Source organism: Trematomus bernacchii, unplaced genomic scaffold (assembly GCF_902827165.1).
Source record: "Trematomus bernacchii unplaced genomic scaffold, fTreBer1.1, whole genome shotgun sequence".
Taxonomy (NCBI): Eukaryota; Metazoa; Chordata; class Actinopteri; order Perciformes; family Nototheniidae; genus Trematomus; species Trematomus bernacchii.
In genome coordinates this window covers 4,424,599-4,447,537 of record NW_022987469.1, presented here as the reverse complement: position 1 = coordinate 4,447,537, position 22,939 = coordinate 4,424,599, and the positions used below count along the sequence as shown (strand labels likewise).

At 40.7% G+C, this 22,939-nt stretch overlaps 1 protein-coding gene across 1 annotated transcript in view; it reads left to right on the top strand.

Annotated features, from left to right (window-relative positions):
• The window catches only part of LOC117493894 (receptor-type tyrosine-protein phosphatase gamma-like), a 537,521-nt gene that overhangs the window by 268,691 nt on the left and 245,891 nt on the right, over positions 1-22,939 (top strand).

The window sequence follows — 22,939 nt, the reverse complement described above, 5'->3', positions numbered from 1 at the left end:
AGTTGAAAATCTTATGTCACAGGCTTCTCCAACAATGCAACATAATAACATAACATAATAACAATAAGAGCAAGAGCAATACAAAAATAATAATAGTTATAAAAATGAAATAAAGTTATGATGTGGAATAGTGCAGTATGAGTCTATATACAAGTTATTGGAATGATATATATATATTAGGTATTAGATACATACTACTGAGTAGCAGTTGAATGTTTGAAGTTGTTTCAACAGTTCAATTTTTTAACAGTCTCACTGCCCGCGGGAAGAAACTGTCTCCGAATCTTCTTGTCCTTGCCCGGATGCTGCGGTAACGTCTGCCAGACGGCAACAGAAAGAACAGTTTGTGGCTGGGGTGATGGGGGTCTTTGATAATCCGTAGTGATTTCTTCCTGAGCCGCTGGGAGTAAAGGTCCTCCATGGATGGCAGCTCCGTCCTGGTGATGTGCTGTGCAGTTTTCACCACCCTCTGTAAAGCCTTACGATCGAGGTCGGTGCAGCTGCCGTACCAGGCCGTCATGCTGCCAGTGAGGATACTCTCTATCGTGCACCTGTAGAAGTTGCAGAGTATCCTGGAATCCATTTTGAACCTCCTCAACCTGCGGAGGAAGAAGAGCCGCTGTCGAGCTTTCTTGGTGATGGTGGTGGTGTGAAGAGACCATGTCAGGTCCTCAGTGATGTGGACCCCAAGGAACCTGAAGCTTTTGACTCTCTCCACCGTAGTCCCATTGATGGCGATGGGGGCGTGTCCCTCTCCCTGCTGCTTCCTGTAGTCCACAATCAGCTCCTTTGTTTTGCTGATGTTGAGATGGAGGTTGTTCTCCTGGCACCAAGATGTCAGGTTTTCGACCTCCTCTCTGTATGCCGTCTCGTCATCGTCTGTGATCTGGCCGATGACGGTCGTGTCATCAGCAAACTTCACGATGGTGTTGGAGCTGTGTGTGGCCACGCAGTCGTGGGTGAACAGGGAGTAGAGGAGAGGGCTGAGCACGCAGCCTTGAGGGGCACCGGTGTTAAGAATCAGGGTGGAGGATGTGATATTTCCCACCCGCACTGCCTGGGGTCTGCCCGTCAGGAAGTTCAGGATCCAGTCGCAGAGGGCGCTGTTGAGCCCGAGGTCTCTGAGCTTGATGGCCAGCTTGGAGGGCACAATGGTGTTGAATGCTGAACTGTAGTCAATGAACAGCATTCTCACATATGTGTTCCTGTTCTTCGGGTCCAGGTGTGAGAGGGCAGTGTGGAGGGTGAGGGCTATGGCGTCGTCTGTGGACCTGTTTGCTCTGTAGGCAAACTGCAGGGGGTCCAGAGATTCAGGGAGGGAGGAGGTGATGAATAATTTGACTAACCGCTCAAAGCACTTCATTATGATGGAGGTGAGTGCTACTGGGCGGTAGTCGTTGGGGCAGGTGATGATTGTCTTTTTGGGGACAGGAATGATGGTGGAGTGTTTAAGACATGTGGGGACTACAGACTGCAGCAGGGACCTGTTGAAGATGTCTGTGAACACCTCTGCCAGCTGAACTGCACACACCCTGAGAACACGGCCAGGGATGCCATCAGGTCCAGGAGCCTTGTGTGGGTTAACCCTTTTAAAGGATTTACACACATCTGCCCTATTTAAAACAAAAGGGCAGTGTAGCTCCTGGTCCCTCTGTACCTCCACAGCCTGGCTGCTCTCAAAGCGTGCAAAAAAAACTGTTTAGCTCATCTGGGAGAGATGCGCACGCAGACACTCCCGCAGCACCCCCCGCTGCTCCTTTGTAGTCAGTCATTGTCCTTAGTCCCGCCCACATATTCCTAGTGTTACAGCCTTTGAAGTCAGATTCCACCTTCTCTTTGTACTGTCTCTTTGCATTTTTTATTGCTCTCCGGAGATCATACCTAGACTTCCTGTACTCCTCCAAATCTCCCGCTGTGTGCGCGAGAGTGCGCGCTTTCAGTTTGCCGCGCACCTCACCGTTTACCCAGGGCTTTTGATTTGGGAATGTCCGTACAGAAACCTTCGGTACCACGTCATCGATGCATTTCCCAATGTAGCAGATGACAGTGTCCGTGTGTGTGTTGATGTTATTGTCCTCAAACACACTCCAATCCGTAGATGCAAAGCAATCCTGCAGTGCTGAATCTGACTCCTCGCTCCATCGTTGTACTGTCCTTGTTATCGGTCTGTCCCTTTTAAGTTTCTGCTTGTACGCAGGCAACAACAGTAGTGAGATATGGTCTGATTTGCCGAAGGGAGGGCGAGGGAGAGCCTTATATCCATTCTGGAAAGGGGAATAAACATGGTCCAGTATGTTTCCCCCGCGCGTCGGGAAGTTGATGTGTTGGTAATATTTTGGCAAAACCTTCTTCATGTTGGCGGTGTTGAAATCTCCGGCCACAACGAACGCCGCATCTGGCCGTGAAGTCTCGGTTTTATCAATAAACCCAAACAGCTGATCGAGTGCCGTGTTGTTGTCGGCGAGTGGCTGCGGCGGGATATACACTGCTGTTATCACAACAGATGTGAATTCCCTCGGCAGATGGAAGGCCCGACATGAGATCATGATGTGCTCTAACTGTGCGGAACAGTCCGATGAAATAATCTTCACATCTGAGCACCAGTTGTTGTTAGTCATTACACACACACCGTCTCCCTTACTTTTCCCCGAGTTTGCAGTCCGGTCCTGACGAAAAATAGAGAATCCGTCAGGGACAATAGCGGAGTCCGGGATAGCGGGGTTGAGCCAAGTCTCAGTGAGAATTAACACGTTACAGTTCTTAATGTCCCGTTGAAAAGCAATCCGGCTTCTGAGTTCATCTAGCTTATTTTCAATGGATTGAACATTAGCCAGAAGAATACTCGGAAGAGGGGGCCGATTCTCACGTTTTCTCAGTCTGACCAGCAACCCGGCCCGGCATCCTCGCTTTGTCTTCTTCTTGCGTCTCTCAGGTAGAACAGCAACAGGTAGCCATGGTGAATCTCCATTGTCTGTCGGAGGGTTAATATTGTCCACGAAGTTTCGCAATTGGAAAAGTTCCTCTCTGCTATATTGTATGGCAGAGTAGGTGCGGTCGGCTAGCATGTTGCGAACCATGTTAAAAGTAAAACGGCAAAAGTAAAAGAAATATGTACAAAATACGAAAATGGGCAAAGTTGGAGAGGAGCACAAAGACGATGCGGCCATCTTCACCGGCGCAATTCATATCTTGTCAGGATATGAACCACCTAACTAACAAACTAACTGTATTATAACCTGAGTAGCGCCTCTTTGTACTTCCTCTGACCTTGGCGTCAGCTCACTTAAAGTGAATAATAATAATAATAATCCTTATATTTATTATAGCGCTTTTTCAATGACTCTCAAAGCGCTCCTTACAAATACACATTACACATACATATCATACATACATGTAATGGTCATGTACTGTGGACAATACCCACAGGAGCAAATTCAGGTGAAACACAGCGGCTTTACAGACGCAGCGGCGGCGGGTTTCGCCCCCTTGATCTGATAATCAATGCACAGCGCACTGCGCGACACCGCCCATCTTCACACCTCGAAGTCATCGAGGCGATTTACAAGTACACATTAGTATCATACATGTACTGTGGACAATACCCACAGGAGCAAATTAGGGTGAAGTGTCTTGCCCAAGGACACAACGGCCTGACGCAGTGGCTGCGGAGGCGGGTTTCGAACTGGAGTTCCCCAACGCCCCCTTGATCTGATGATCAAACGCACAGCCCACTGCGCCACCCCGCCCTAATTAGCAATTATTAGCAAAGAGACGATGGGCCTCTTGGCTCTGGAAACTGTAATTCAATAATATACCTAGTTATATTGACTAGGTCAACAACTTGATATAACACTCCCACCCATGTTGGCTTTGGACCAATAGAAACTCTCATAAGATTGTGACAGTCTGCTCTTGTTCAGAGGCTACAGCTTGCTGTTGTGGCTCCTCTGATCGAGAGCATAGTATTGTTTTCTGAATCTATACCATATGTTACTATCTTGGTCAACATGAAAAACATAATGATAAATTGCAGTTGAATCAGTTTGAAATTGTTTATTTAGTAGGCCTTCATATTTTGGGCTTGACATTCTTTTTTTTGTAAAGACAACTTCTACAATTTCTAAATATTTATATAGTAATTGCTATAAATATATTGTTGTGTCATCATGGTGGACAGAGATAAAAGGAAAGCAGACTTGGCATGGAAGGAACATTTCAAACTACACGTTGTATCAAAAGATGATAAGAATCGTGCCTAGGTTTTCCTGTCCTCGGTGATGTCATTTAACGCATCTCAGGCCATTAGGCGACGGCGGAGTGTTGGGCCAGACCGGCTGGAGACCATGAGGGTCTGCCTGCCAGCCCTTATCAGACTCACCTCTGCTGCTCCTTTCATATCCACATAACAACACATTCACATTGGATGGCTCGCTCGACGTTGACGAGAAGCTCGGGCTGTCGCGGTTCTTAAGAATTATAGAAATCAAATGCTCTTGTCACTTCCTGTTCCGTTCCAGGGGGAGGCAGCAGGGGCAGGGTTCAACCCGTCTTTCTTCAACCTTCATCCACATTTTTCTTTTGTCCCTTGCCATCACAAATGTGTTATATTGTAACTAATATGACCAAAACCATAAGAAGGAAGGAAGACTCTTTTGTGTCCCAGTTATTTTTCGGTTAACATGGTTGCAGCTCTAAAATGCTAATAAGACAGACCCACATTGTGTTGTGCGAGCATGGATTTCTTTGCACTGTGCGTAGGCGTCTCACCTGAAAACCCAACACAAACGTGAACAGAATGTGGATTCATATAATGATGAGTCCTGAAATCTCTTTTTGTCAAAAACAACTAGAATAATTCTGCAGGGTGGTGAGATTATTTCAAAAGACACAAAATATTTGAGAAATGCCTTAAATAAGGTCACTGTGTGCCTGTGTGCAGGGTATCATTGGATCTCTGCAGATTTAGTCAGTGTTAGAAATCCAGTCTCATATACAGGATTAGCCGAAAGAAAATTAATTATCTGAGCCATGCCCATCTGTGACTGGGTTTCTGATTTACTGTAATGAAACACTACCACAACTATATATATTTTATGTATATGCTTATAGTTAATGTTATTTTCTTGAAAATATATTCCACTTAACAAGCAAAGAAAATGACCCTTTGTTTGAAACAGTGACAAGTGTTGAGCATATATTGCATCTTAAGCCAATAAAGTAAGTTCATCATATGAAAGTTCATCTTTGCATGAGTTTGCAGGAGAAGAAATTGTAGAAAATAATCTGTTGACAGGGTTACAGACCAGAGAACTGTGACGGCAGTGCAGCGTGGTGAAAGCAAATATCAGGTCATTTACAGTTGAAATAAATCTGACCTGCAACAGTTTATGTCAATCTAAATAACTCATAATAAAAGATGACCTAAAATCTGATCACTGACCTGCTGAAAATAAAGGTGTTTGACGATGACCTTTTTAATCTTATTTCTCAATATTACCTGTGTCTCTAAGGTAGCTGAGAAATGGGTGTCAAAACTAATCACCAAACATTTAGACAAAGGTTTCGCTCCACTCCACCCAATGCAGTTTGGTTTTCGTGCTCACCACTCCACTGAGACAGCTAACTGTGTCTTTGTGGAAAAGGTTAAATCTATGTTGGACACAAACCCATATGTAGGTGCTGTCTTCCTTGATCTCAGGAAGGCTTTTGACACTGTTGACCACCAGGTGCTCCTTACAAAGCTGACGTATTTCAATTTTTCGGCAGATTCAATACAGTGGGTTAAGTCTTACTTATCGAACAGAAAACAGTGTGTTTTGGTCAACGGTACCAAATCCCCCTACCTTGTGAACCCTGTTGGGGTTCCACAAGGTTCCATTCTTGGACCATTACTGTTTTCTCTGTACATTAATGACTTGCCTAATGTATGTCCTGAGTTGAATGTACAAATGTATGCCGATGATGCGGTCATGTTTGTACACGGGAAGAACACTGAAATAATCTCATCCTGTCTCTCAAATGCTTTGGACAAGGTTCAACACTGGCTGAACAACATTTGCTTACAATTAAATGCAAAAAAAACAGTATGCATGATGTTCAGTAAACAACCAGTCAAAATTGAAGGATCCAATGTGTTTTTAAACGGAGCAGAAATAGAACTAGTCTCCTAGTTCAAGTATCATGGAGTCATACTGGACTCGAACTTGACTTTTAAGAAACATATTAAGAAAGTATCCAATACCGTTAAATTCAACTTGCAAAATGTTAAACAAATTATAACTTTCTTAACTGTTAACTGGGGGCAGAGGCCTATTTGTTCCTGACAGCAGCATAATGAAAGTGTCTGCTGCTCAGTTAGCTGAGTCAGACTCTTTCTGTGGGATCTGCAGCCGGGGGGGTGGGGGCTCTCACACACCCAGCAGCCCGTTTAACAGCCGCCGCATCTGAAGTTACCAGGCCTCTTTCGTGAGTTTTCAAGCATGACATGATGTATGAATTGAAATTGATACCGTGTGCCAGATATAAATAATAACCTCATTCTTGTATTGGCTCTAATGACTCAAATGGTAATACATCCACAAAAGGATTGGTGTGATGTTTATTTCATCTTCTTTATTGGTTCTGATTGAAGTAAACATAGACTGCTGCTCTCCAGTGTTTGTGCTGATCTCAGACACATGCTTTGACCTGTGGTGAACACAAACAGCTGACTCCTTCCTCTAACTCTGTCAGACTGCAATAAATAAAAACTCAATATCCTGTTTGAATTCAGTCGTTTGACACTATTGCTAATATCCTGATATTCCTTACTTATATTTCATATTGGTTAACACGCTCAGAGGGAACATCTATCCATCTATCCATCTATCTATCTATCCATCTATCTATTGTCACAAACTTGGAAACACAAGGTAAAGGACTCAAATGCACGACCCAGGAGACAGGGGGAAAGTATGAGTAAAATAAAAAAAAAAGTATGATTACAAAAAATTATCGACAATCATAACGAGGTGAAAAAACGTTCTAAAGGCACAAAAGAAACTCGCTCACTAGGTGAGGAACACAACTTACAAAATAACTCAGGAGCATGAATCAGGCTTGAGACATGAAAATAGTAATCACTGGTACGCTGACTACAGGCATGGAGACAGGACAAGACGAACTGACACAAGACAAGGGAAGGCTGGGGAATTTAAACCAAAGGTAACTGGGCACAGGTGGAAATAATCAGGGGCGGGCTGACGCTGATGAGAGCGGGAGACACACACAAGGATAGGGAGTCAAGGGACCTGGAATGAAACACAAAAGGTGAGTACAAAAATAAAACAGGAAGTGGGAGAAAAGACAAAAAATTACTAAACAAAAACATGAAACATGACGGGACACAACACTTTTGACTGGACTCAACATCTATCTATCTATCTATATATCTATCTATATATCTACTGTATCTCTGTGTTTTCTGTTTCAGCCCACCTCACTATCCATTAGACCACCACTATCATTACTTTGAGAATTTGTTTTAATTAAGTTACCCCTTTTAGAAGTGAAGAAATAGTCATTTGTTCTGGGAATGTCATTTTCGAGCTCAGTGGCAATAGTACAGCGCTTCGCGATTGTCAACTGGGGGGGGGGGGGGTGGCGTCAGTGGAGTACAGCGCTTCGCGATTGTCAACAGGGGGGGGGGGGTGGTAGTAGAGTACAGAGCTTCGTGCCCGCGGAGCGTGTGAACAGCTGTTTTAGCGCAGGGCTGCTGTACAGACCGACGTTAACAGCAGCCCTGTCTGTGCACACGGAGACCGACTCTGTCGTCCGGTGAACTAACCGCCTTCTGGAAAAGCTTCACAAGTACGTCGGTACGCAAATGCGCTTTGTGACACAAGTGACGGTACGCATTTCAGATTGTTGCCGCGCATGCGTATCTGCGTACCAGTTATGTGCACCCCTGAATATAGAAATGGTACAGCAAAAGAAAAAGCATGTTAAGGTTAACCCTTGTGTGGTGTTCATATGTCTGTTACTCAGCCAGTGTTCGTGGGTCTGGTGGACCCGCTGCCTTTTTGGGCTTCAATTCAACACAATCAAACTATTTGATGTTCAAATACTCAACAGATGTTTACTTCATCTCAATTACAAGCAATATAAACAGCATAGATGGTTCATATTTGCCCTTTTACATTTGTTAGATCACATTAATGAATTAAAGTACTACTCGTTTGTTTGCCCGCTGACAGGCTGTCCTGTGGCTCGTCTTTTTTTGTGTAACTAGCTGATGCTCAATCTCGTCCTCTTCTTCAAAGTCACTGTCAGACTGAAACCTCTTCCTCTTCCTCTACATCATCATCAAATGGTTCTCTCTCTTCCAAAATCATTTGCAAGGCCCTCTGAGCAGAGAATCCTTTGGCCATCTTGATCAGCTGTGATAAGGACCCAAACTGGCGGAGCTTTATTTATTGTGTCTCGCCGCAAACTTGCAGCTGGGATAGAGCGGGAAAAGAATAAAGATTGGTTCCCGCAAAACATAATGTGGGAATGTGAGAGCAGACAGGTGTCCGTGCTTGAATTTATCAACAATAAATATAAATAAAGGGCCACACACCCACAACACAACACCACACACACACACACACACACACACACACACACACACACACACACCACACACACACACACACACACACACACACACACACACACACACACACACACACACACACACACACACACACACACACACACACACACACACACACACACACAAGGCCCAGACAGGTGCACAGGACCTACAATGTCCACACTGGGGGTGTACATTGGGTGGTCATTGAAAATGTGTTCTGATATATGTTCTTCACAGAAAATGAGCCAAGGCCATTGAGTGCAACCCTGTCTCCTAAAAATTACGTTCCCACAGAACTAAACTGCATTCTCAATTACGTTTAGCTAGAAACGTATTTTCTCCCACGTTACGTTGGTTATGAACGTATCTCAAATACGTTTATTTTCTACATATCTTCTAGAAACATATTTTCTCCCACATTACGTTTGTTATGAACGTATCTCAAATACGTTTATTTTCTACATATCTTTGCCATTTATTGTCTTGCTTATAATAATGATAATAGTCATTTATAAATATCATTTTAGAGCACACATTTGAAATCGACGATCGAGCTTGATATCCTATGGTTAAATTAAAATCAGTAGGCGAGGCTGTAATTTCCCCAGCTGCGAGGCAGAGTTTTAACATGCCAAAAAGCTGCTGTGTCGTTTATTGCACCTCAAACACCTCAAACTTCCTCTAAGGACAGCAGAAGAGCTCTGTGGCTTCAGGCTTGATCGCCGTTCAAATGACAGCGTTGGTTTCCCCAAAAGTGGGTGGGGCTGTGACGTAGATTTTACTCTCATCTATTATTCAAAACCATTCTATTTATTCTAACGTAAATTACATGCGAGTGTTTTATCTTTTTATTAAGCGATTTGTTTCTGTTGTTTAACTCATAGATATATATAAACATATGTTTTTATATATATCTATGGTTTAACTGGGAATGTTTTCACATTGAACCGGAAGTACGTCACTTCACTTTGTCTTCTTCGTCCCTTTTACGTTCCAGACAATGCATGGCTCAGCGTAACAGACAGAACAGCGACCCCAGGTGTGTCTACATTGGAATTACATCTTCATTACTGAAGGAAAAATACTTTACCTAGTGTTTGTTAACTGGGTTTTTAATGCAGTTGGCTTTTCTTAATGGTTACAATATTGCTATGAGTTACAGTATATATCTGAAGCAAATTATGTTTCTGAAGATGTGTAGTCAATTCCACCCTTCAATGTAGCATAAATGTGAACTCTCATTACAGGAACAATACCGGAAACAGAAAGATCCTCAGCTCGCTGATTGGATGTTTTAGCCGCAATGCACGTTGGGATATGGTGTTTATGCGATGTGAAATCCGAAAACATTAAAAAAAAAAAAAATAATACTTTATTCAGAGTGTTCTTGCTTTTCTCTTTGGAAGTCATCACATAACGGCATTGTAATACACGGTTCGGCTGCATTAAATATTACACATCTGCCATAGTTCTTTATTTATAGAGCCCTGATGAGAAGACTTCTGGACAAACAGGAAGCACTGCCTTCAAAACTGAAAACGTGACGTGGATCATAAATATATCAACAATTAAACAACATCTTACATTTCTTTTCACAAAATACGTCTCCTTGCAGTATCAATACTAATTCGGCTGACTTTTATATTTGATCCAATTGGTAGATAGGTTATATTTACACCATAACAGTGCACAGCTGATAGAAAAGGACTTGTAGTTTTTAAAGATATTACTGATTTTCTTTGAATATAAGAATGTAAATACTGAGTTGAGAGAATAGTCAGGGGATTTGGGTGATGGGAGACACATCTATGGAATCAGAATTTCAATAGCTTACCATCAAATGACGGATATACCTTTCTGTCTGTGATGTTTTACAAATCAGATATTAATGTGTAGAAGTAAAACATGAGAAATAATATAGCAATATCCTGTACAATTATGTAAAAACATGAATACAACTACACATCTTCAGATGTTTTACATACATAAGTGTCCTACACTAATAATACAAAGTTATTATTAGTATACTGTGTGTACCTTGTGTGCACCGCCTAGTGGTTAAAGCACGTTATTTAATTATTTTTGTTGAATAATGTTATTTTTGTTGAATAATGTTATTTGATGAATAAAATATTAAGAGTACATACTTTCATAGGGTGAAAGTAGAAGGTCAATGATAGAAATATAGAATATAAAAAATCAAGAAGATACTGTAAGTGATCTCTACAATAAAACAGTTTAGTGCCGGATGTAGACAGATATTAATATGAGGATGTGCAAAACAGACAAACTAATTAACCTTTATTAACACATTAAAGAATACTTTAGGTTTTCTTTCAAATAAGAAAAAAGCTTTGGGGGTATCTATCTACAGTTAAATATTAAGCCTGACAAAGTACTTAACGTCTAATATATTGCTTTCCTGCAATGTTAATTGTGTTGAAGCACTTATTTTAACTGATATTATATATATATTAATTATACTCTTATGTATGTAGATAGTATAAGACATGTGCAGAATTTGAGTTTAATGGTGGAGGAATACACATATTGATAGATGTCTTGTAATGCACTGTTGAGGAACCTGTGACCCAAGTTTTTCATTAATTGCATAACTTCAACATTGTGTATATGATATGTCAATAAACCTTAGAAAATCTTGAAAGGGATGTGCAAAATAGCTATTATATACAGTTTTTAATTAACTATTAGTAGAGAATAACGAGTAATGAATATACTTTATAGAGATCTGCAGATAAATGTTTAGTCTTCTCAAGCCCCAACTAATATCTCTCCTGATTGTTGGCACTTGACAATCACCTTTCCCTGAATTTTACTCAGGTGTAACTAAAGCCTGATTTAAGGGTTGTTTATATTTCACATCATTAATCAGAATCTGCAAAGTAACTAAAATAAATGTAGTGGAGTAAAAATACCAGGTTAACCTCTGAATTGTAGTGGAGTAGAATTACAAAGTAACAATGAGCTGGCATGTGGGTATATATTAATGCTTCCCATTATGGACACAAGCGATTTTCACCCATTTATTAATTACATGTTTTACATTTGTACACACCAATTTGTTTCCTATCCCCTAAACCTCCAGGGTGTAAACAGTTTAATACTGTCAACTTCTAATTTTGGGAAAAACGAAAACGTCTTTTAAAACTACAATTCCCAGTAGAGACGTGCCATAGAACATGTTGCGAAACACAATAGCCAGCATGTGTAGTTCTGGGGGGGCGTTCGAGTCCAGTTTTGGAAAGTCTGCCGTGGTTTCGTTCCATTTCAAAGAGCTGTTTGGCGCTCGGCGTAACCTTGGCGCACTGCCACTCCAACATCCAATCCCAGATCTTGAAGATTAATCACGGGGTTTGTCAACGGGACTGTAGTCCCAAACGATAGCTGGGGATTATGGGTAGTGTAGTGTCTTCGGCCATCCTAAACTCTGATTCTTTTTTCGGATTTCATATCGCATTAACACCATATCCCGACGTGCATTGCGGCTAAAACATCCAATCAGCGAGCTGAGGATCTTTCCTACGTCACTTTACAGCGCTGCCCACTTTTGGGGAAACCAGCTGTCATTTGAACGGCGATCAAGCCTGAAGCCACAGAGCTCTTCTGTTGTATACTGTCCTTTCTTCTTAGAGGAAGTACAGAAACACGTAACTCTGGATTTGTTTTAATGTTTGAGGTGCAATAAACGACACAGCAGCTTTTTGGCATGTTAAAACTATGCCTCGCAGCTGGCGAAATTACAGCCTTGCCTACTGATTTTAATTTAACCATAGGATATCGAGCCCGATCGTCGATTTCAAATGTGTGCTCTAAAATGATATTTATAAATGACTATTATCATTATTATAAGCAAGACAATAAATGGCAAAGATATGTAGAAAATAAATGTATTTGAGATAAGTTCATAACAAACGTAATGTGGGAGAAAATATGTTTCTAGAAGATATGTAGAAAATAAACGTATTTGAGATAAGTTCATAACAAACGTAACGTGGGAGAAAATATGTTTCTAGAAGATATGTAGAAAATAAACGTATTTGAGATACGTTCATAACCAACGTAACGCAGGGTTGCCAACTCTCACGAATCTGGCGTGTGACACACGCTTTCACTCTCAACCTCACGCTCTCACGCTGCCCAAACTATTCTCACGCCAAAAACAAGAAGACTAGAAGACTAGAAACGGTTTTCAAAACTTTTGTCACGTAGTGATCGTCTTCTCAATAGAACATCTTTGATAATGTCTTCTGGCCAATCAGAATCACGATAACGGCGTGGTGTTGTTGCAGGAAGTCCCGACGGAGAATACTTTTGCGGTAGGACATCTCTATACATCGATACAACATTACGTGTTGATAGAAATCAACACGTAATGAAATAAGACCCCACGGTTTGATGATTGATAGGTGTGTGGGCTGTCTTTCATTTTGACACACAGAACAATGGGGGCTATCCACCCTTATCCACAATGTAAAGTAATTCACACAGCCTCGTCCCTCTTCTCTCTGTGAGGAGCAGCAGGTTCAGCTTTCAGAACAAAGTAACAAAAAACTAAAATGGCATTCATTTTTTTAAATATGTCGTGTGGTAATAGATTTATTTATTTTTCTTCTCAAGAGAGTACCAGAATGTGTATTTGATGTTAGTATTTAAAAAAATCTCCTGGGGGAGAATCCCCCCAGACCCCCCTGCAGGGGTTGGGTTTTCAGCATGTCAACTCTTTCACCTGTGGGGAAATTGCAGGATTGGCTCCAGGTCGCCCTTTTTATTTACTACAAGACAAATGTGCCTTTTTATTTCATACAGTTCAATTTGGATTGAGACAGGGAAATAATCTAAACCTCACGCGTGGCGTTTCACTGTCGGAGGGAGCGTGTATGTAATTACATTGCAAATACTGACTTGAGCCCCACCACTGTATGGGTTAGCCCTACCATAGATTACCCAACAAAAATACTCTGGAGCCGCAACTGCCGACCCGTATTGCGCATGCGCAGATCTAAGATCCAGTAGAAATGATACAAAGTAAAAGTCTGCTGCTTATTGTTCTACTAGGCCAAAATAGAGTCAAAGAGTATATGAGAGTGAGTGTGTTAATTAATATATTTGGCAGTTTGGAGTAAGTCTGTAGATTTGTTTGTGTGTGTGTGTTTCATGTATAGGCCTCACGATAATTAATTTTGTGGATACATTTTCCCGGAAATTATTGCGATAAACGATAATATTGTCGGCACCGTTGTATCATATGACCATTTTAGACCACTGACATAATAATATATAATAATAATTAAAGTACATCCTTTCAAACTGCTAGTCACATCCTCATGTAAATGGCAATTTATCGAGGTCAGAAAAGTTATCGAGTTCATTTTTATTTATCGTACGATAAGTCAATTAATTGCTTATCGCGACAGGCACACAATAAAACAGTGGAAACAAACATGTTTGACTTTCATTAGTGAATGAAACTGTGTGCCCTTTATAATCTGTGTCCATTATTGTGTATTTGTATATATTGTATATATATCCTATATATATGCTAAGGTCTCGCTGCTGACACGATAGCAGTCATTTCATGCGCATATGTGTAATTAAACCCAATTAAACCCATGATATCAAAATCTCACTCCAGCCAGGTACCCAAAGTTGGCAACCCTGCGTAACGTGTGAGAAAATATGTTTCTAGCTAAACGTAATTGAGAATGCAGTTTAGTTCTGTGGGAACGTAATTTTTAGGAGACAGGGTTGTTGAGTGTGAGTTTGAAAAAATAATTGATCATATTCTTTTTCTTTAGCTAAATAATGAAAACGGGTCCCACAGACCCGAATACCATACAAGGGTTAAATACTTCTTGTGATGTATTGCAGGAGTATAATAAAGATAGTGTAGTAAATAAATGTTTCAGGGTTTATAAAATGTAATTACATTTTAATTAGCCATGGTGTATAATTTTAGATGCAGCTGATCTGGAATACACTGGAAATACTGAGGGAATATAAAAGGCAATCTGTTCAGATATATATATATATATTAGGGATGTAACGATATATCGAATATCGCGATATCGCGGTAAATAAATGTCTCAATACCGTCGTGAGACTGACAAAATCTACCGCGATTTTTTTTTAAACCTTTATTTAACCAGGTGGTCCCATTGTAGTGTTGCACAGTGTACCGATACTTGGAAGGTACCGCGATACCCTGCCGTTAAAAACGTTACGATTCCTCCGTTTCATTAGTATCGGTACTTTAAGAATAACGGGGAAAAGTACTCCGGTGAGAAAGCGCTGTTTTAATAAGAGCCGTGTGTGTTCAGCGCTCTGCTTCCACTCCCTGCAGCCGTGCCTGCAGCCCCTCCCCTCTCAAGCACGCTCTAAGTGCCTCCCCTCTCTCGTGCACGCGCTAGCTGCCAGAGCATGTGAGAAAACGAGAAGCATGGCTGCAAGTGGGAGTGCAACTGCCGCTGCGCCTCGGCTTGTTGACAAAAAAGACGCCAGAAGCGAAATTTGGAAGTATTTGAGCTATATCTCTGACAGTGAGGGCAAGCCTACGGACACCACGAGGCCGGTCTGTAAGAAATGTTTTAGATCCCTGCAAACCAAGGGAGCCAACACATCAAACTTGGCTAAGCACCTCGCCGACCGGCATCCAGAGCTGTTTAAAGAATTTAAAGACAGACAGGTTAGCGAATGTGATAGGTAACATAATTACATCATGCTCAAGCCCATGCCCTCAAATCTAAGTCAAACAAGTGTCATTTATTTTGTGACAAACGAACGTTTTCGTAGTTTGACGAGGCAATTAATGGCAATGATAACTGTCTAAAGGCTATCTTTTTAGCTAACTTACAAATGTACATCTGCAATGTACATTTTACAAAACTGTATTGTTTTTGAAGTGGTGGAGAGACAATGCACAGTTTTACCCACTGCTGTCACCCATGGACAAAGCATATCTCTCTGTCCCAGCAACATCAGTACCAAGCAAGAGAGTTTTTTCCACAGCAGGGGATATTGTAAACGCCCAAACATCCCAGCTTCTACCTGGAAATGTGGGCATGCTCATATTCCTAAAAACCTGTCTGATGATGCTGAGTGAGTGAGTTAGTGAGTTTGAGTTGCTAAACTAAAGTGAAACTTGATTTATTTTATTGCAGGGTCTGATTATTATATTGTTGACACTTTAAAATACTACTAAAATGCTGTACAAATCAGATTTATTATTCAATAAAGAAAAAAAAATTCAAGTCAAAAAACAATGTAAAGAAATATTTTCAAAAAAATGTTTCTTTATTTTTCAATATCGCGATAAATATCGTACCGTGGACTTTTTATCGCGAAATTATCGTACCGTGAGTTTTTGGCAGAGGTGTGGACTCGAGTCACATGACTTGGACTCGAGTCAGACTCGAGTCACCAATTTGATGACTTTGGACTCGACTTGACAACATCACAAAAGACTTGCGACTCGACTTGGACTTGAACACCAATGACTCAGGACTTGACTTGGACTTGAGCCTTCTGACTTGAGGTGACTTGATAATTTAATTCAGGGGTCTCCAACACGCCGATCGCGAGCTGCCGTTAGGAGAGCAGAATCTTCAGCCGCTGCTACTTTTGCTGAGAATCCATGCAGGCAGGGGCGGGACTTTATTTTGCTGAGCCACCATGCGGCCAATCATATGCGAGGACACACTAGGATCATACCATTATATGAAAGAAGGGTGGGGGGCAGACGCTCCAAAGACAGCAGGTGTAGTGGTACAGGCCAGCTACAGAGCCACGGGGAGACGGGGAGCCGGATTTAAATGCAAGCGCGTCGGAAAAAGTCAAGAAATTAGCGAAGACCGAAAAAATTAGTAGCATCTGGCTGCATTTCAATGATCTTGGAGAAAGCAAAGCTGAGTGCAGGATTTCTAAAATGAAAATAACTTTCAGAGCAGGGTTTTTTTTTGGTAACCACTCAGGATTTATTGTCAGAGGTGGGAGAAGTTCAGATCTTGTACTTGAGTAAAAGTACCAGAGTGTAGGAATACTCGGTTACAATAAAAAGTCCTGCATTCAAAATGTTACAAGTAAAAGTACAAAAGTATTAGCATCAAATTATACTTAAAGTACCACCTGCAGAGGGATCTAGACAAGACTCGTTTTGTCAAGGACTTGGACTTGGACTTGACTTGAACTTTCCCATCCTGACTTGAGACTTGACTCGGACTTGAGCGCAAAGACTTGAGACTTGACTCGGACTTGCAAAACAATGACTTGATCCCACCTCTGGTTTTTGGTATCGTTACATCCCTAATATATATATATATATATATATATTTATATATATATACATTGTCCAATTATAAAACCTCCTGCAAATCAATAATCTACTTCAAGTATTGAAAAGATCTCCATGGTGACATGTACTGTATGCTTTGTGTTATTGCTTCTGAATGCTGCTAGATTATCCTGAAGACGAGGATTTAAAGAGCAATCCTCAAACTTAAAGTATTCATTTCTGTGCAGTCCTAACGGCCTTGATCTGTTTTAGAACAAATTATTATGATTATTATACACATAAACAAGTATAGGAAAGTATATATACTGTGTTAGTGTGTGTCATGCTGGGCTCAGTAGAAACGTGAGGATCAGGTCTGCATGTGTAAAGACAAAAGGTGGCAACCAGGACATATTTCTGAACAGTGTGCATACCAGGAATCAGATGGTGTCCATGGTATCATTTTACTGTGGAATCTGCATCTGAATGTGAAATATGATTTCAATCTGTGAGCTAAACGTGGAGAAAAAAAGAATAAAAAAAGAATAACCATGCATGGACGACAAAGACAATAGAGGAATGAACAGTGTGAAGCGTAATTGAACATGCAACAGCATGCGCCCCCTGCAGGGACTCACTGAATGTCAGCCCTGGTCTCATAATGAATCTTTATTCTGAACTCTTTCCCACTAAAGGCTGCAGAACCTGTCAGACAGGAGGAGCCACAGCACAGATTGTGGTTATCATGTGAAATAGCGCGTGGTTTCTTTAGTACGATTTAAGATGCAGTTCTAAAAAATATTACCAGATGTTTTAAATGTGTTTGACAATTACAGTACTTTTACAAAAACAGATTGTACAGGGACTCTGTTACAAGTAAAAGTCCTGTATTCAGAATGTTACTCAAGTAAAAGTACAAAAGTATTAAGTAAGTACCAATTGTAATAGTACTCATTATGCAGATTGGCCCATTTCAGAATCATATATGTTTTAGTGTGCTGATTATATTTGTTATCTTTAATCCATATCTGCAAAGTAACTGAAGGTACTACATAAATGTACTGGAGTGGTACAATATTAACTTCTGAATTCTAGTGGAGAAGAAGTACAAAGTTGCATAAAATGGACAGTCAAGTTACTTTACCCCACTGTTCAATATGAATAATATCAAACTTCCATAAGGATGACATTACAGCGTAAAATGCTATATTTCTCAAATGGTTATTTATTTTAAAAAAATTCACGAGTTTAAAGAAACACTTTCATGATCATTACAGAATGAAAAGATATGTACACATATTGTGTTGTCTGCCAGGTATTGTGTTTGTTATCCTGTGGTACATATTGATCTGGAAGGAGCAACATGCAGCCTCATTAGCGGGGGGGGGGGGGGGGAGACCGCCCTCTTTAATGCACTGCTGCAGTCAGATGAGAGGGAGGCGTATGAGTGGCGACACCCTACTTAGCCCCCCGCTGAGCACTGCCCCCCCGCTGCTTCCAGCTTACTAAATCACAGCCCTTTCAATGCTTAATTTGAACTCCTGACCGGCTGGCTGTATTTATACTTTCCTCTTACTTTCATATGACCTTTACTTAAACTGCACTAAGATGAACATTACTGTTTTTCAAGGCAAGATGGCGGGATATGAAAGGTCACACATTAAACAGTAAAGAACAACACACATTAATAATTTAAGATTATAAAAGCTGTACAAAATGCATAAAGGAGCATAAGGGAGCCAGACACTAACGAGCCCAGGCCATAAACACGGCACTCTGCGGCTAATAGCTGTGTGTGTGATGTGAGGAGGAAACACTTTAGCACACAGCCAGGCAAACTCTGGGCATGGTGCTAAAGATTTGATTAACATTTCAATGCTCCAAGGTTGGAGAATTGACTCGTACTAGTATATTCAGAGGAAAGATGCATCTAACAAATATAATCAGATGACAGAAAACCACACTTCAGCATCAGAGGAATCTTCACGGGGTCATAGGATCATAACAACAAGTGAAGTCAAATCTTCAGAAAGCACAGCAAACACTAACACAGAAAAGGAAACAACAATAGAACATTACAAATATAATTGAATTTGAGTCTAAATAATTCCTTGCTTTATAATATACTTTAAGTGCCTGTATTATCATTTTAATTCATAGTGCAGAACATCTGCAAGAAATGGGTGCATTCAATCAAGCTGTGGCGAACCGTGTCTATCACAACTGGACCAACTGGAACTTCTGTAGACACACACAGTGCAACGGCCAGGGCATTCTATCAAGGATATAGAATACCTTGTTGAAGGATATTCTACCCAGAGACCCAGAAAACTATCTGATTGGTTGCATTCATTTTCTAACACAAAACCACTGAAATGCGTAGTGCATGGCCCGAGAAGGACAAACAAATCAACGTAACACTGTAATATTACAGATCAACAACACAGATACGATTCTCATGTATTCATTTTATATACATTTTATTACATTTTATTACATTTTATTTATATAATTAAATCGATTTTTTGTTTGTTTTATCTGAGTGTTCCAGGGTATTCTCTGAATACCTTGAAGGCCCTGACGGTTTGCCACTGAGCTCGAAAATGACATTCCCAGAACAAATGACTATTTCTAAAAGGGGTAAATTAATTAAAACAAATTCTCAAAGTAATGATAGTGGTGGTCTAATGGATAGTGAGGTGGGCTGAAGATCGACACCACCACTATCATTACTTTGAGAATTTGTTTTAATTAATTTACCCCTTTTAGAAATAGTCATTTGTTCTGGGAATGTCATTTTCGAGCTCAGTGGCAAACCGTCAGGGCCTTCAAGGTATTCAGAGAATACCCTGGAACACTCAGATAAAACAAACAAAAAATCGATTTAATTATATAAATAAAATGTAATAAAATGTAATAAAATGTGTACCGTTAGAGCCAATAGAATCGAGGGGAAGTTCCTAAAATCGATCTAAACATTACCCATTGGTGAATAGAGTGATGCGTAGCCAGAATGCCCAAAACCGGAAGCTGTCATACACTCTAGTAGCCAAAAATCCCATTGAGATCAACGATCTCTTTTACAAGGGAGACCTGCCGAATAAAAAGAAACAAATGTTAAATAGGTGAAAAAAGGTAAGATAAACTTTTAAAACTTGTTGGGAGCTAAAACTAGTCTTTGCTGCTGCCTCAAAGAGGAGCAGGGAGGGAGAGGAGGGAGACAGGAGAGGCTGGTTCAGGAGCACAGACACACTCACAACTATAAATGAACCAAAAATAAATAAATAAACAACTTTAAAAAAAATGTATTATTATATTGGATATGGTATGTTATTGGGTTATGGCCATGTTCTTAGGATTTTATGATTATTTAAATGTATACAGTTCTGTTTCATATGGGTGTTTCCATAGATCTAGTCTCTTTATTTCCCCATCAAAATGCACCAGATTGGTGCATTTTGACTCCAACATTTAAAAAAAAATCTTCGCTCAGGGCTCATTTAAACGCTTCTCGTGAGACTTGTGTTTTTTTCGGTAAAAATGGTTCGTATCGTCAGTTAGCTGAGTTTCTTCCCGTTAAGTGGGTATGACACATTATTGTGTTTTTAAATGTTAAGAAGCCCTGAGACAAAGTTTCGTGAAAAAAACCCCGCAGCTCCTGCCCGCGGGGGCCTCCGGGTTGAACATGTTAAGAGACTTGGACATTTTCAGGAAAAAAGATTCTCTCTCTATTTGTCCTGATCCATCTTTATAAAAACCTGTCTTAAAATGGTCTGATCAGATTTTGGCCACTTTGTGATGTCACAATGTTTTTTTGGGTTGTGTAACCATTAGCCAATAACCAACCAATGTAACCCCCCTCCTAGAGCACCATTGTGTTTGTTTAAACCAATCACTTCTCAGAGGGGCGTGGCCAGCAGCAGCTCATTAGCATTTAAAGTTACAGACAGAGAATCAGCACTTTTGGAACAGGGCTGAAACAGAGGGGATTATGAGATGCTGCAATGATCTGTTTGGTGTTTCAGACAAGCACTTGTGTTATATTGTTTGTATACATCTGAGAATTATAATATATTGTGGAAAAAAAGTATAATAGGGGACCTTTCAAGAAGCATCTCTGTTAAAAATAAATCAGAAAAAGTGCACTGTGGGCAGCAGGGACCCTCTTTAGTAGATACAAATAGTTCCAAGATGGAAGATGGAATGGTTATCCTTCAGATTGCGATGTGTGGAACCTGAGCCTGTCAGATTGAGGTGCCTTTGTGAGGTCAGCAGGTGGACAGGGTTAATGTTGGCTGCTTGACTTATAGGTAATAGATGTAGCATTCATGTTGTGCCTCGTCCACTCCCACCCCACCACCTCCTGCCCCCCGGGGCTGAAACCCTGTCAGACATGCCGGCTCAAACACTCTTCACTCTTCTCCTGGATCTTTATATGTTCTCACTCTGTCTGTGTGTCTCCCTCTGTCTGTCTCACTCACTCTGTCTCACTCTGCTCTTTCTCCCTTTTTTTACTCTCTTTTCAGTCCATTTATCTCATTATGGTCTGGCTATCTCCAGTGGCGTTGAAAATGAAGTGTTAATCTCTCTTCTCATCAATCTCCCCAGCCCAAAAGTGCCTGAGTCTCTCTCTGCATCACAAAATGATGACTGGCACTTTTACTTGTTTGGAGAAATAAGTGTGGGCTAAATTGAATTTTAATGGATCGCGCATACCCCCAGTGAAAGGTGCAATCCATTACTGAATGATTGTAATGTTATTTGTTGCCAGTGTTGATTTATGGTACGTATAGTGCGCTGGGCCAAAGGTGGGCACGTTTGGGAAGGAAGCTGGTGGAGTGTTGATGGGGTTTTAACTACGGCATGGCAGAGAGAAGAGAGGAAGTCCGACACTGTATTAGCTGTTTACTCACCTCTCTCTGAAGGGAACAGGAAGTAGCTGCTGGAGCGGGAGACCTGGGTCAAATGTAGTTACAGCGTAGAGAAATCTGTTCGTCTCATTACATCATCTCCAGCGTGCACTGAAAAACTGAAACATTGACTTTGATTAAATGTATTGTGTCAACAAATGTCACATAACTGTATCAGGAAGGTTGAAAGCAATTATATTAAGTGGAACCTAATATTTGTATTTAAACGTAATATTAAATCAATCCGTTTTTCATTGTATTTGCTTAGGAATATGATTAGATGCTGCCCCCACTGAATCTGGTCAGTGGTAGGTTGTACCATCGTAGAGGAACTCATGATATATAATAATAATAATACATTACATTTATAAAGCGCTTTTCCTGGTGCTCAAACGCTTACAAGCAAGTAAAACAAAATAACAACAAAAGTAGAAAGTGCTAAGCTAGGTGGAATAAGGGCAAGGGGTTAGTTGATTAGGAGTTGAAGGCAAGAGTGAAAAGGTGAGTTTTGAGGGATTGTTTGAATGATGTGAGAGTGTTGGCAATGGACGTTAAGTTTCTGCTTTTAATTGAAATATTCATAGCCATATATAACTTTTTTTAAAGGGTTAGACTTCATTGGCACCTCACAATGCAGTCAACACAGTAACCCTGCTGCGAGGCTCTGGCGAACAGTTCATGAGCGTGCTCCCTAGCGCATAAAGTCAAGTACCCCTCAAAAGGTCCGGTTTATTTCATTTTAAGGATGCGCACCAAGCAACATCTCCAGGACCTGGGCAAAAAGGTGATGTGCACCCCTGATTATAGCTCAAGTTGACTGTTGATCTATTGCTCGTCGTTTTCACTCTGTGTTTGTCAATTAACTTGGATTCATTCATTAAACACATGTTGAATTGAAGTTATTTAAATTAAAATCCTTGAGTAGTTAAAGGGATGTCAGATAAAAGTTTGAAGTTCTTCAAAAAATGAATAACATTAGGTAAGCCTGAGCAGCTAAGGCTGTATGTTCAATAGATAAACAACAATGAAGACTGTTCTTCATTTTCTTTAGAGAACTTTCACTTCAGAATTTAAAGTTAACAACAGTTTTGGACCATTTCTTGCTTTCTCACAGATTTCTTCTCA